Source organism: Capra hircus, chromosome 7 (genome assembly GCF_001704415.2).
Source record: "Capra hircus breed San Clemente chromosome 7, ASM170441v1, whole genome shotgun sequence".
In the NCBI taxonomy this organism is placed as follows: Eukaryota; Metazoa; Chordata; class Mammalia; order Artiodactyla; family Bovidae; genus Capra; species Capra hircus.
In genome coordinates, this window is record NC_030814.1 from 94874795 (window position 1) to 94886667 (window position 11873).

The window sequence follows — 11873 nt, forward strand, 5'->3', positions numbered from 1 at the left end:
AGGCGCGACCGCTTAGCTTTTCGCACCTGAGGACTGAGAGGAGCTGAGGAGCTTGGACCCCGGCAGGTACGAGGAACCCTAAGGGAACCTGGCGTCACTCCCTGTCTACCTTCCTGGGAGTGACCCCTGCGCCGTTCCCACTTTCTTAGGGGGACCCTGGCATCATTCCCCTCTTCCTGAGGGGGCCGCAGCATCCTCTCGCCCTCCTGAAGTGTGAACCCTAACATCTCTTTTTTCCGAGAGCGTCGCCAGGGTCTTTCCAACTTCCTTACGGAATCATGGTGTCGGTCCCCTCCCTGATGGGTCCCCCAGTATTATCCTTCCTGAGGGAGACCAACGCTCTTTTTGAGGGACCCCCTCCCATGTCATCCTTTCCTAATGGGACCCCTCAGGGTCATCCACCCCCTTCCTAAGGGTCCTTATTGCTTCTTCCTGAGAAAGGGTCTGGCATTGCCCCTCCCGTCCTGATGGTTTGTCGTCATAGTCATCCCCACACCCTGACAGGACCCATAACCCCCTTCTCTCTGAGGGTAATCTCATCCTCCCTTGCAGTTCGAGAAGGATCCAAGGGCTTCCGTGGTCCCCATACATAAAAAGTTCCAAAGCTCCCTCCTGCGCTTGGGGACAGAGGGAAGGCAAGATTCAAATCACCCTCAAAATATATGAGGGAGTAGTGAAATTAGATAAAGGAACTCACCATGTCCCCTGAGAAACTTTTTAAGGAACTGCGGCTGTTTCTCCTCAAATGGGAGCTGGAGGAAGGATCTAAAGTTGCCTTAAAATATTCCTTAAGAGCTTCTCACGGTTCTGACATTATCAGCAGGTACTTACGGAGCTGGATATGTGCTGGCCGCTACCTTAAAGAGCAATTCTTCTGTTCCCTGAAGTTCCAAGGAATCTGATGGTAATGATTAAAGAAAGGTCCAAAGGACTTCTTGGGTTGAACTAAAATCAGAATAGGCTAAGTAGTTCTGCTCCTGCACACAGTTGGTGAAATTTACCCCCTTGGAGGCCTCACCAAGTCCATCCACAAATGTTTCTTATACATCCATTGTGATCAAGAATTCATCTACTTGGGACTTCCCTGGTGGTCTAGTGGCTTAGGCTCAATGCTCTCAGTGCAGGGAGCCCAAGTTCAATACCTGATCAGGGAACTTGATCCCACATGCCACAGCTAAGAGTTCTCTTGCCACAACTAAAGATCCCATGGGTGACAACTAAGACCTGATACAGCCAAATAAATAAATTAAATAGATATAAGTATTTTTAAAAGAATTTACTCAGCGTTCAAATATGGGTGAAGCTCCTATTGTGTGCCAATAAATAAAATAGTGAACAAGATGAAGAATAGAAGAATAATCATGAATACAAGGCCAAAAATAGCTTGCTTATGACTTCCGCAAGCTACTTTCTCCTAGAGCAATCCTCTAGGAGTTTCTGGTTGTACATTAATGAAATGCAAATAACTGTCCACTACCCACTCACATTGACCACAGGCTGTGTGTTTTAGTTGTTCAGTTGTGTCCAACTCTGCGACCCCATGGACTGTAGCCTGCCAGGCTCCTCTGTCCATGATATTTCCCAGGCAGAATACTGGAGTGGGTTGCCATTCCCTTCTCCAGGGGATCTTCCCAACCGAGAGATCAAACCCGGGCCGACCACAGGCTACTGGAGGGCACAAACCATGTCTTCTGCTCCCAGTTGTATCTACACAGTGTCTGGAATATGGTTCAGTTCAGTTCAGTCGCTCAGTCGTGTCCGACTCTTTGCGGCCCCATGAATCGCAGCACGCCAGGCCTCCCTGTCCATCACCATCTCCTGGACATGGTTAGTACTGAAATATTTGTTGCTCCTGCCTCATCTCTTCCAGAGCAGGCAATGGCAACCCACTCCAGTACTGTTGCCTGGAAAATCCCGTGGACGGAGGAGCCTGCTGGGCTGCCATCTATGGGGTCCCACAGAGTTGGGCATGACTGAAGTGACTTCACTTTCACTTTTTACTTTCATGCATTGGAGAAGGAAATGGCAACCCACTCCATGTTCTTGCCTGGAAAATCCCAGGGACGGGGAGCCTGGTGGGCTGCCGTCTATGGGGTCACACAGAGTCAGACATGACTAAGCAACTGAACTGAACTGAACTGATACATATGTCGCCTCCCTCTTGAAACTCCCTCCCACCCCACTCCCCATCTCCCACCCCTCTAAGTGGTCACAGAGCACTGGGTTGAGTTCCAAATTTCCACTGGCTATCTATTTTACATATGGTAATATATGTGTTTCAATTCTACTCACTCATCTAGGAGAGTCCTTTAAATAGGTAACTTCCTGGACATATTTGAAGTTGTTTTTCATTTATAAAAATGTAATTTTCCCAGAGGTTTTGGAGAATCCTAATTTGGAAAAAAAAGAAATAGGACCAAGACAAGGTCAGGGCATTCTACACTCTGGGGGTCATCCAATCTTGCTTGTGTTTTTCTCTGTAAATAGTTTCTCTTCTCACCTAAGGGCCCACAAGAGGGAGCTGTACTCTTTTAGACCACACTTCTGTATCAGCCCTGAGGTTCTTGGTGATGGTGGTTTAGTTGCTGAATCATGTCCAACTCTTGTGACCCCATGGACTGTGGCCCACCCGGCTCCTCTGTCTATGGGATTCTCCAGGCAAGAATACTGGAGTGGGTTTACATTTCCTTCTCCAGGGGATCTTCCCAACCCAGGGATCGAACCCGGGCCTCCTGCATTGCAGGCAAACTCTACCGACTGAGCTGAGGGTCTTGGGGAGCTACAAAACCAAAATAAGATGAGTAGGTTGGTGGAAGCACTGGTTTTTCACAGGTTATGAGAGCCAGTGAGGAGTTTTAAATAACCCAGGTATAGTGCACTGAGGTCATTACATGTTATCATTATTATTCTTTTGAAAAAAGTATTTGTTTTAAATTGGAGAATAATTGTTTTATGACATTGTGTTGGTTTCTGCCATACATCAACATGAATCAGTCATAGGTAAATATCTGTCCCCTCCCTCTTGAACCTTTCTCCCACCTCTGCAATCTAAATTTCAGTTCAGTCCAGTTCAGTTACTCAGTCGTGTCTGACTCTTTGTGATCCCATGGACTGTAGCACACCAGGCTTCCCTGTCCATCACCAACTTCCAGAACTTGTTCAAACTCACATCCATCAAGTTGGTGATGCCATCCAGCCATCTCAGCCTCTGTCATCCCCTTCTCTTGCCTTCAGTCTTTCCTAGCATCAGGGTCTTTTCCAATAAGTCAGGTTAATGTTAGCATTTCAGGTTTCTAGTACTCACCTCATTCCTATTCAATATGATTATATTTATTGTTATATATTGCCAGGCAAAATGTCAATAACCTCAGATATGCAGATGACACCACACTTATGGCAGAAAGTGAAGAAGAACTAAAGAGCCTCTTGGTGAAAGTGAAAGAAGAGAGTGAAAAAGTTGGCTTTAAACTCAACATTCAGAAAACTAAGATCATGGCATCTGGTCCCATCACTTCATGGCAAATAGATGGGAAAACAATGGAAACAGTGACAGACTTTATTTTTCTGGGCTTCCAAATCACTGCAAGTGGTGACTGCAGCCATGAAATTAAAAGATGCTTGCTCTTTGGAAGAAAAGCTATGACCAACCTAGACAGCATATTAAAAAGCAGAGACTTTGCCGACAAAGGTCCGTCTAGTCGAGGCTATGGTTTTTCCAGTGATCATGTATGGATGTGAGAGCTGGACTGTGAAGAAATCTGAGCGCCAAAGAATTGATGCTTTTGAACAGTGGTGTTGGAGAGGACTCTTGAGAGTCTCTTGGACTGCAAGGAAATCCAACCAGTCCATCCTAAAGGAAAACAGTCCTGAATGATTCATGGGAAGGACTGATGCTGAAGCTGAAACTCCAGTACTTTGGCCACCTGATGCAAAGAACTGACTCATTGGAAAAGACCCTGATGCTGGGAAAGATTGAAGGCGGGAGGAGAAGCGGATGACAGAGGATGAGATGGTTGGATGATATCACCAATGTGATGGACATGAGTTTGAGTTGGCTCTGGGAGTTGGTGATGGACAGGGAAACCTGGTGTGCTGCAGTCCATGGGGTTGCAAAGAGTCAGACATGACTAAGCGACTGAACTGAACTGAACTGATATTTATTGTTTTCTTACTGTGTGCTTCCCTGGTGGTTCAGTCGGTAAAGAATCTGCCTGCAGGAGACCTAGGTTCAATCCCTGGGTCGAGAAGATCCCCCTGGATGAGGAAATGGCAACCCACTCCAGTATTCTTGCCTGGAGCATTCAATGGACAGAGGAGCCTACAGTCCATGGGGTCACACAGAGTCAGGCTTGACTGAGGGACTAACACTTTCACTATTCCAGGTGCTAAATTCTGTTGCTATTTCCCATCTTACAAAGGAGGAAGATGAGGCCCAAAGAGGATTAGCACCTAGTAAGTGACATTTATGGGTCTTAAACCTAGCCTCTTTTCTCTACAGTATTCTTTTTTCTTTTAATTTTTCTTAAATTCTACTTTCTGTAATACTATATATTCCCACTAACACTTTTATTTTATTTTAGTTTAGTTTTGGATGTGCTAGTTCTTTATTGCTGCATGGGGGCTTTCTCTCGTTGCACCAAGCAGGAGCCACTCACTAGTTGTGGTGCAAGAGCTTCTCATTGTGGTGGCTTCTCCTGTCAGGGAGCACAGACTCTAGGGCTCACAGGCTTCAGGAGTTGCAGCAGGCAGGCTCAGTAGTTGTGGCCCACGGGTTTAGTTGCTCTGCAGCATGTGGGATCTTAGTTCCTGGACCAGGAATCGAACCCATGCCCCCTGCATTGGCAGGTAGATTCTTAATCACTAGACCACTAGGCAAGTCCCTAACATTTATATTTTAAAACCAGGATCCCTAATATTCTTCCTTGTGGCAAGTTATAAATCCTTCCTTTGCCTGATTAAAAAACACCAACCAAAAAAAAAAAAAAAAAAACCCAAAACACCAGAATACACTCCCAAAGGAGAAGATTAGTCTTTGAATTGAAGGCACATTGTACTGCACAAAGCAAGATACTTTAGCATCCAGAACTATACTGGCCTTCACAGAGCCGAATGGTATCTTCGACATTGCCCAGTTAATTCAGAGTGGGAAGTTACTTGCTTGTCATCACTATGAGTGCATTCTGTCTTTCACCATCATCTTCATTTTCTCTTCCTGTCCTGGGGCTTCCCCTCAGTTATAAATACACTCTGTTTTCTGAATCGTAAAACAAAACCCCAAGCCCTCCCTGAAACCTTTGTTCCTTTCTAGCTGTCATGCATACTCAGGCATCCCTTTTTTTGGCCTCTTCTCACCCAAATGTCTCAAAAGAGATGTTCCTTTTTTCAGCATCCTTTACGGGTTCAGTGTTGTCTCCTTGGCAACAGTGGCTGTTCTAATTTTTCTTTCTCTGCTGTACGTCCTCAGTCATGTCCAACTCTTTTGTGACTCCCCCCTGGACTGTAGCCCACCAGGCTCCTCTGTCCATGGGATTTCTCAGGTGGCACTTAGTAAATGTTTACAAAATTTATTGCTTAACCCTCACAATTCTACTGAAAATGCTCTTAGTAAAGTTACCGTCTGAATGCCAAATCCAGTGAGCATTTGAACCTCTTTGTATTGATTATTTTTTAAAAGATTTTATTTATTTATTTTTGGCTACACTGGGTCTTCATTGCTGGGCGTGGGCTTTCTCCAGTTGTGGCAAGCAGGGGCTATTCTCTAGTTGCATTGCGTAGGGCTCTCATTGCAATAACCTCTCATTGCCAAGCACACGCTTTAGGCATGGGATGTAGTTGTGATGCACCAGCTTAGTTGCTCCAAAGCACGTGGAATCTTCCCGGACCAGAGATCGAACCCACCTGTGTCCCCTGTATTAGCAGGTGGATTCTTAACCACTGGACCATAAGGGAAGTCCAACCTCTTTGTATGCAGTGTGCTGTGCTGTGCTTAGTTACTCAGCCGTGTTCGACTCTTTGTGATCCCGTGGACTGTAACAACCCTCCAGGTTCCTCTGTCTGTGGGATTCTCCAGGCAAAAATACTGCAGTGGGTTGCCATGTCCTCCTCCAGGGGATCTTCCCCACTCAGGGATCCAACCCAGGTCTCCCACACTGCAGGCTGATTCTTTACCAGGGAAGCCTCTTTGTATTCAATAGTGTGATTCTTTTAAACTTTTGTGCTCAAATTTTTCACCACTTGGCTTCTGTGACACTGTACTTTTCTTGATTTTTCTCATAATTTTATGCTGCTGTTGAGTTTCTATCAGGACTTCTCTTACTTCCCTCTACTCCTTAAATGTCATTTCTCAGAATTTGCCTTTAACCCATTGTTCTTGTTCTATACCAGTGTCTCCAAATATGGTTCCTGCACAAGCCACATCAGCATCAACTGGGAACTTGTTAGAAATGTAGTTTCTTGGTGTCCAACTACTGATTGAGAGATGTTTAGAAAATCCAACACCCGTTTATGATTTAAAAAAAAAAAAACAAAACTAGATATGGGGCCTCCCAAGTGGCACTAGTGGTAAACAGCCCCCCTGCCAATGCAGGAGATGTCGGAGATGCAGGTTCGATCCCTGGGTTGGGAAGATCCCCTGGAGGAGGGCATGGCAACCCCCTCTGGTATTGTTGCCTGGAGAATCCCACGGACAGAAGAGCCCAGAGGGCTACAATCCATAGGATCGAAAAGAGTCAGACACAACCAAAGCAACTTAGCACACACAAAGCAAGGGGGAGCTTCCTGAACTTTAAAAGTTTCTGGCAAAACTTAAAGCATGGATTACAGAAAATCAGATTGAACGGTGGGACATTAGGAACAGTAACATTATAGCCAGAAATAAGACAACAATGCACACGATTACCCTTACTCATCAGCAATGTACACAAAGTCATAACTGGGACTTCCCTGGTGGCCCAGTGGTTAAGAATCCCCTGTGTAATGCAGGGGGTTAGGGTCCAACCCCTGGTTAGGAACTAAGATCCCACATACCAATGAGCAACTAAGCCTGATCACTGTAGCTATGAAGCCCGAGCACTCGAGAACCCACACGCCACAGCTAGAGAGTCCATGCACTGCAACTAAAGATCCCATGTGCAGCCGCTGAGACCCAAAGCAGACTGATGTGTTTAAAAAAAAAAAAAAAAAAAACAGAAAAGCAGTGCATAAACAAAGCTTATATTTTAAGAAATATTTTTCAAAATTTCTTCTTATCTCTATCTTCTTATCTCTATTAGTTAGGATTCTTGGTTCTAACACAGAACCAACAGAAAACTAACTTTGGTTAACTTAGGCAGAAGCAATGAATTTATGGGCAGAAGACAATAAATTAACAAGTAAGTAGGAAGCTGCAGAAAAGGTCAAGATAAAAATGAACACTTTCATGCCACAAAAAGAAGCAGCATCAAGAAAAAGAGTGATACAGTCGATTGTGTGTAGATTTTTTAAATTTTATTTCTAGTTTTGGCTCTGCTAGTTTTCCTCTGCTGTGGGCGGCCTTTCTCTAGTTGCAGCGAGCAGGGGCTACCACCTAGTTTCATTGTGGGCTTCTCACTGCAGTGGCTTCTCTTGTTGCAGAGCGCAGGCTCTAGGGTGTACAGGCTTCAGTAGTTACGGCACGTGGGCTCAGTAGTTGTGGCTCCCGGGCTTCAGAGCGCAGGCTCAGCACTTGTGGCACACCGGCTTAGCTGCTCCATGGCACGTGGGCTCTTCCCAGATCAGGGATCCAACTGGTGTCACCTGCATTGCAAAGCAGATTCTCAGCCGCTGGACCACCAGGAAACCCTGTGTGTGTAGATTTACAAAGAGCTGTGAATCACTGTGCTGCACTTGGAAATTAACATGATGTTATAAATCAGATATACCTCAATTTTTATAAAAATATGTAAAACTTAAAATTAAGTTTAAAAAAGAACTTGCAGAAATAGCAGGAATAAAAAGGACTTGGAGGGTCATCTGCCAGCATCTAGGAAAGCTGGGCTTACTCCATGACCTAGTAAGTTCCACCTCCTAGCACCCATCTGGAGAAAGGAGGCATGATTAAGAGAGGGTGTTGCTGCCTTATCTGTAATTCTGAGAAACTAGAAACAACCTAAACATCTGTCAATAGTGAAAGATAAAACAGAACATCCGGTAGCTGGTAAAAGGAACGTGACATCACAGACAGAGCTTACTGAGAGAGGAAAAGCTCTGTATTGCAGAGTAATACAAGCACCATTATGCCATTTTTTGTAAGGAACTACATAAAACATACAATATTGAAGATTGTTAATTTTTTTTTTTTTTAAGATCTAGAGGGGCTGGGATGGAGAGAGAGTAAGACTTCAGCTTTATCTGTAATGTTTTACCTTTTTAAAAAAGTATTTATTTTTGGCTGTGCTGGGTCTTCGTGGCCATGAGGGCTTTTCTCCAGTTGCAGTGCTCAGGCTTCTTATTGCAGTGGCTTCTCTTGTTGCAGAGCACCAGCTCTAGGGCACACAGGCTCCAGCAGTCGCGGCACCTGGGCTCAGGAGTTGTGGTCCCTGGGCTCTGGAGCACGGGCTCAGCAGTTGTGGAGCACTGGCTAGCTGCTCCTCGGGATTTTCCCAGATCAAGGATCGAACCCTTGTCTCCTGCATTGACAGGTGGATTCTTAACCAGTGAGTCACCAGGGAAGTCCTGTAATGTTTTAACTTTTTTTTTAAGGCAGTTTTTAGGTATTTAATAAATGAAAATTATGTGGTGCACTGGGCTTGCACGGTCTGCCTCCCTCACCTCTGTTAAGCCTCTTCTGGCACCATGTTCCTCCTCCCTCTCAGAGCTTCACCTAGGCTTGCTTTTCAGTGCCACAGGGCAGATGGTTCCTCTGTCCAGAATCTTACCCCTCTTTTCCCTCACCTAGTTTACACTCTGAACTTCTGTGAAAAAACCACTTCAAGAATGCTTTCTCAAGGCATCTGACCTAGGTTGAGCTCCAGCCCTTCAGAAAGCTTACCTAAGAAATTAAATACATATACTCAATGTGATTATTTTATTGTTGTTTAGTAACTAAGTCACATCTGACTCTTTTTTGACCCCATGGACTGTAGCCCGCCAGGCTTCTCTGTCCATGGGATTTCCCAGGCAAGAATACCGGACTGGGTTGCATTTGCTTCTTCAGGGGATCTTCCTGGCCCAGAGATCAAAGCCGAGTCTCCTGCATGGCAGGAGGATTCTTTACTGTTGAGCCACCAGGGAAGTTGGATTATTTCATTAGCTCTATGAAAACAGACCAGTGTCATGCTTGCTCCTCATTGTATCTTCATGTCTAGCACAGAGCAACCATTCAAGAGCTATTTGTTGGAAGCAGCAAAGATTGAGGGTTTGAAAAATCTGCTTCAGTACTTTCCAAAAACAACCGTTATCTTGAGGCTACAAACCTAACACACTCCGAACCATCGTCACTTCCTCCTGTAACAGCAGATTCCTCTAAGGACCCCTCCACTTGGCTTCTTAAGCTTCAAAACCACCCGGGAGCATTCCTGATGATTCATCCATCCTATCTAAGCAGTCTATTCTCCTGTAGACTCTCCTTTATTCCCATAGGCACCTGCCTGATCCACACCACCGGCCTGTCACCCAGCTACTGCGCCAGCTGCTTACCCTTTCCCACTGTACCTCTATCCGCAGCCATTCCCACTTAGCTTCCAGAGCTATCAAATGCAAACTTAATCATGTCTGTCACTCAACACAGTTGTTAATATATCTGGTTTACCTGGAGAGTAACCAATGAACCTGGTTTACTGGGACTAAATGGTTCCTGGGATGCCAGCCTTTCAGCGTTCAAACTGGAAAAGTCCCAGGCAAACTAGGATAAGTTGGTCACCCTACTCCCCGACTAGGCTGTAATTTCCATGAGGGCAGGGATCTTTGGGGGCTCGTTCACTGTCAGTCCCATTGCCTGGAAGAGTAAGGCATAAAATCAAGTTGTCTTTTGCAGAGATAGAAAGTGAACATAAATACTCACCTTTGGAAGTATCACCTCACACCGATCAGAATAGCCATCATCAAAAAACCTACAAATAATGAATGCTGGAGAGAGAGTGGAGAAAAGGGAACCCTCTTGCACTGTTTGTGGGAATGTAAATTGATAGCGCCACTATGGAGAACAGTATGGAGATTCCTTTAAAAACTAGGAATAAAACCACCATATGACCCAACAATCTCACTGCTGGGCATATATATACCTTGAGAAAACCGTAAGTGAAAAAGGCACGTGTCCCAGTGTTCACTGCAGCACTGTTTAAAGTAGCCAGGACATGGAAGCAATTTACGTGTTCATCAACAGATCAATGGATAAAAAAGTTTTGGTACACATACACAATAGAATATTACTCAGCCATGAAAAGGAACACATTTGAGTCAGTTCTAGTGAGGTGGATGAACCCAAAGCATGTTATACAAGGTGAAGCTAGGTCAGAAAGAGAAAAACAAGCGTCATATATTAACACATAAATATGGCATCTAGAAAAATGGTATTGATGAAACTATTTGCAGAGCAGGAATAGAGATGCAGACATAAAGAAGAGACTTTGGCCAGCAAGGGAAGGAGAGGTTGGGATGAAGTGAGAGAACAGTATTAAAACATACATATTGCCATATATAAAACAGGTAAAGCTAATGGGAAAAGTTGCTGTATAATTCAGGGAGCTCAAAGCGCCGCTCTGTGACAACCTAAAGTGGGGTCGGGGAGAAGTTCAAGAAGGAGGGGACCTATGTGTACTTATGGCTGCCTGATTCGTGTTGCTGTATGGCAGAAGACCACACAATAGTGGAAAGCAATTATTCTCCAATTAAGTTTTTAAAAAATACTCACCTTTGTTGGTCCAGCAGCTCACATAGGGTCTAGCGCCAAGTAGCATCCAGGTACTGTTTTTTCAGACAGGAAACTGTTTACCTGACTTCTAAACTGTTTACCCAAACTGCCTTACTGAATCAGGTTGACTTGACATCAAGACCATGGCTCTAATGCCTCTGAAAGGAAACAGCACTCTGGGGTAGGCTGTGGGGCTTCTAGCAACCACATTATACGTAAATCCCTATTCTAGATTAGATCGTTGTTTCTGGCTATGCACACTGATCCCACAGGACCTACTTACGTATCTACTTATTTACTTACTTGGGCTTCCCTGACGGCTCAAGTGGTAAAGAATATGCCTGCAATACAGAAGACACAGGAGACATGGGTTCAATCCCTGAGTCAGGAAGACCCCCTGGAGAAGGAAATGGCAACCCACTCTAGTATTCTTGTCTGCAAAATTCCATGGACAAAAGAGCCTGGCGGGCTACATATGCCTCCATAAGGTCACAAAGAGTCAGACATGACTGAGCACACGTGTGCATTTATTTACTTACTTATTTTGGCCAAGTTGCATAGCATGCGGGATATTAGTTGCCCGACTAGAGACTGAACCTTGAACCTGTGTCCCCTGCAGTGGAATGCAGAGTGAATCTTAACCACTGGACCTCCAGGGAAGGGCTGCCATGGGACTTCTGTAACACCCGCTTTGACAAACACACAGGTGGAGCAAGTTATAGCCGAGAGGGACTGCTTTCAGGTACCACAGAGGTCAAGTCTGCACCCCACCACTTGGGAAGGTCACTTCTCTGAACCTCTTCTTTTCATCTGTAGAGTTCCGGGACTTCCCTGGTGGTCCAGTGTCTAAGACTCCATGCTCCTGATGCAGGGGACCCCAGGTTGGATCCCTGGTCAGGGATCTAAATCCCACATGCCACAATTGAGTTCACATGCCACAGCTGAAACATCCCACATGCCTCAACGAAGATCAAAGATTTTCCACAACCAAGATCCGACATGGCCA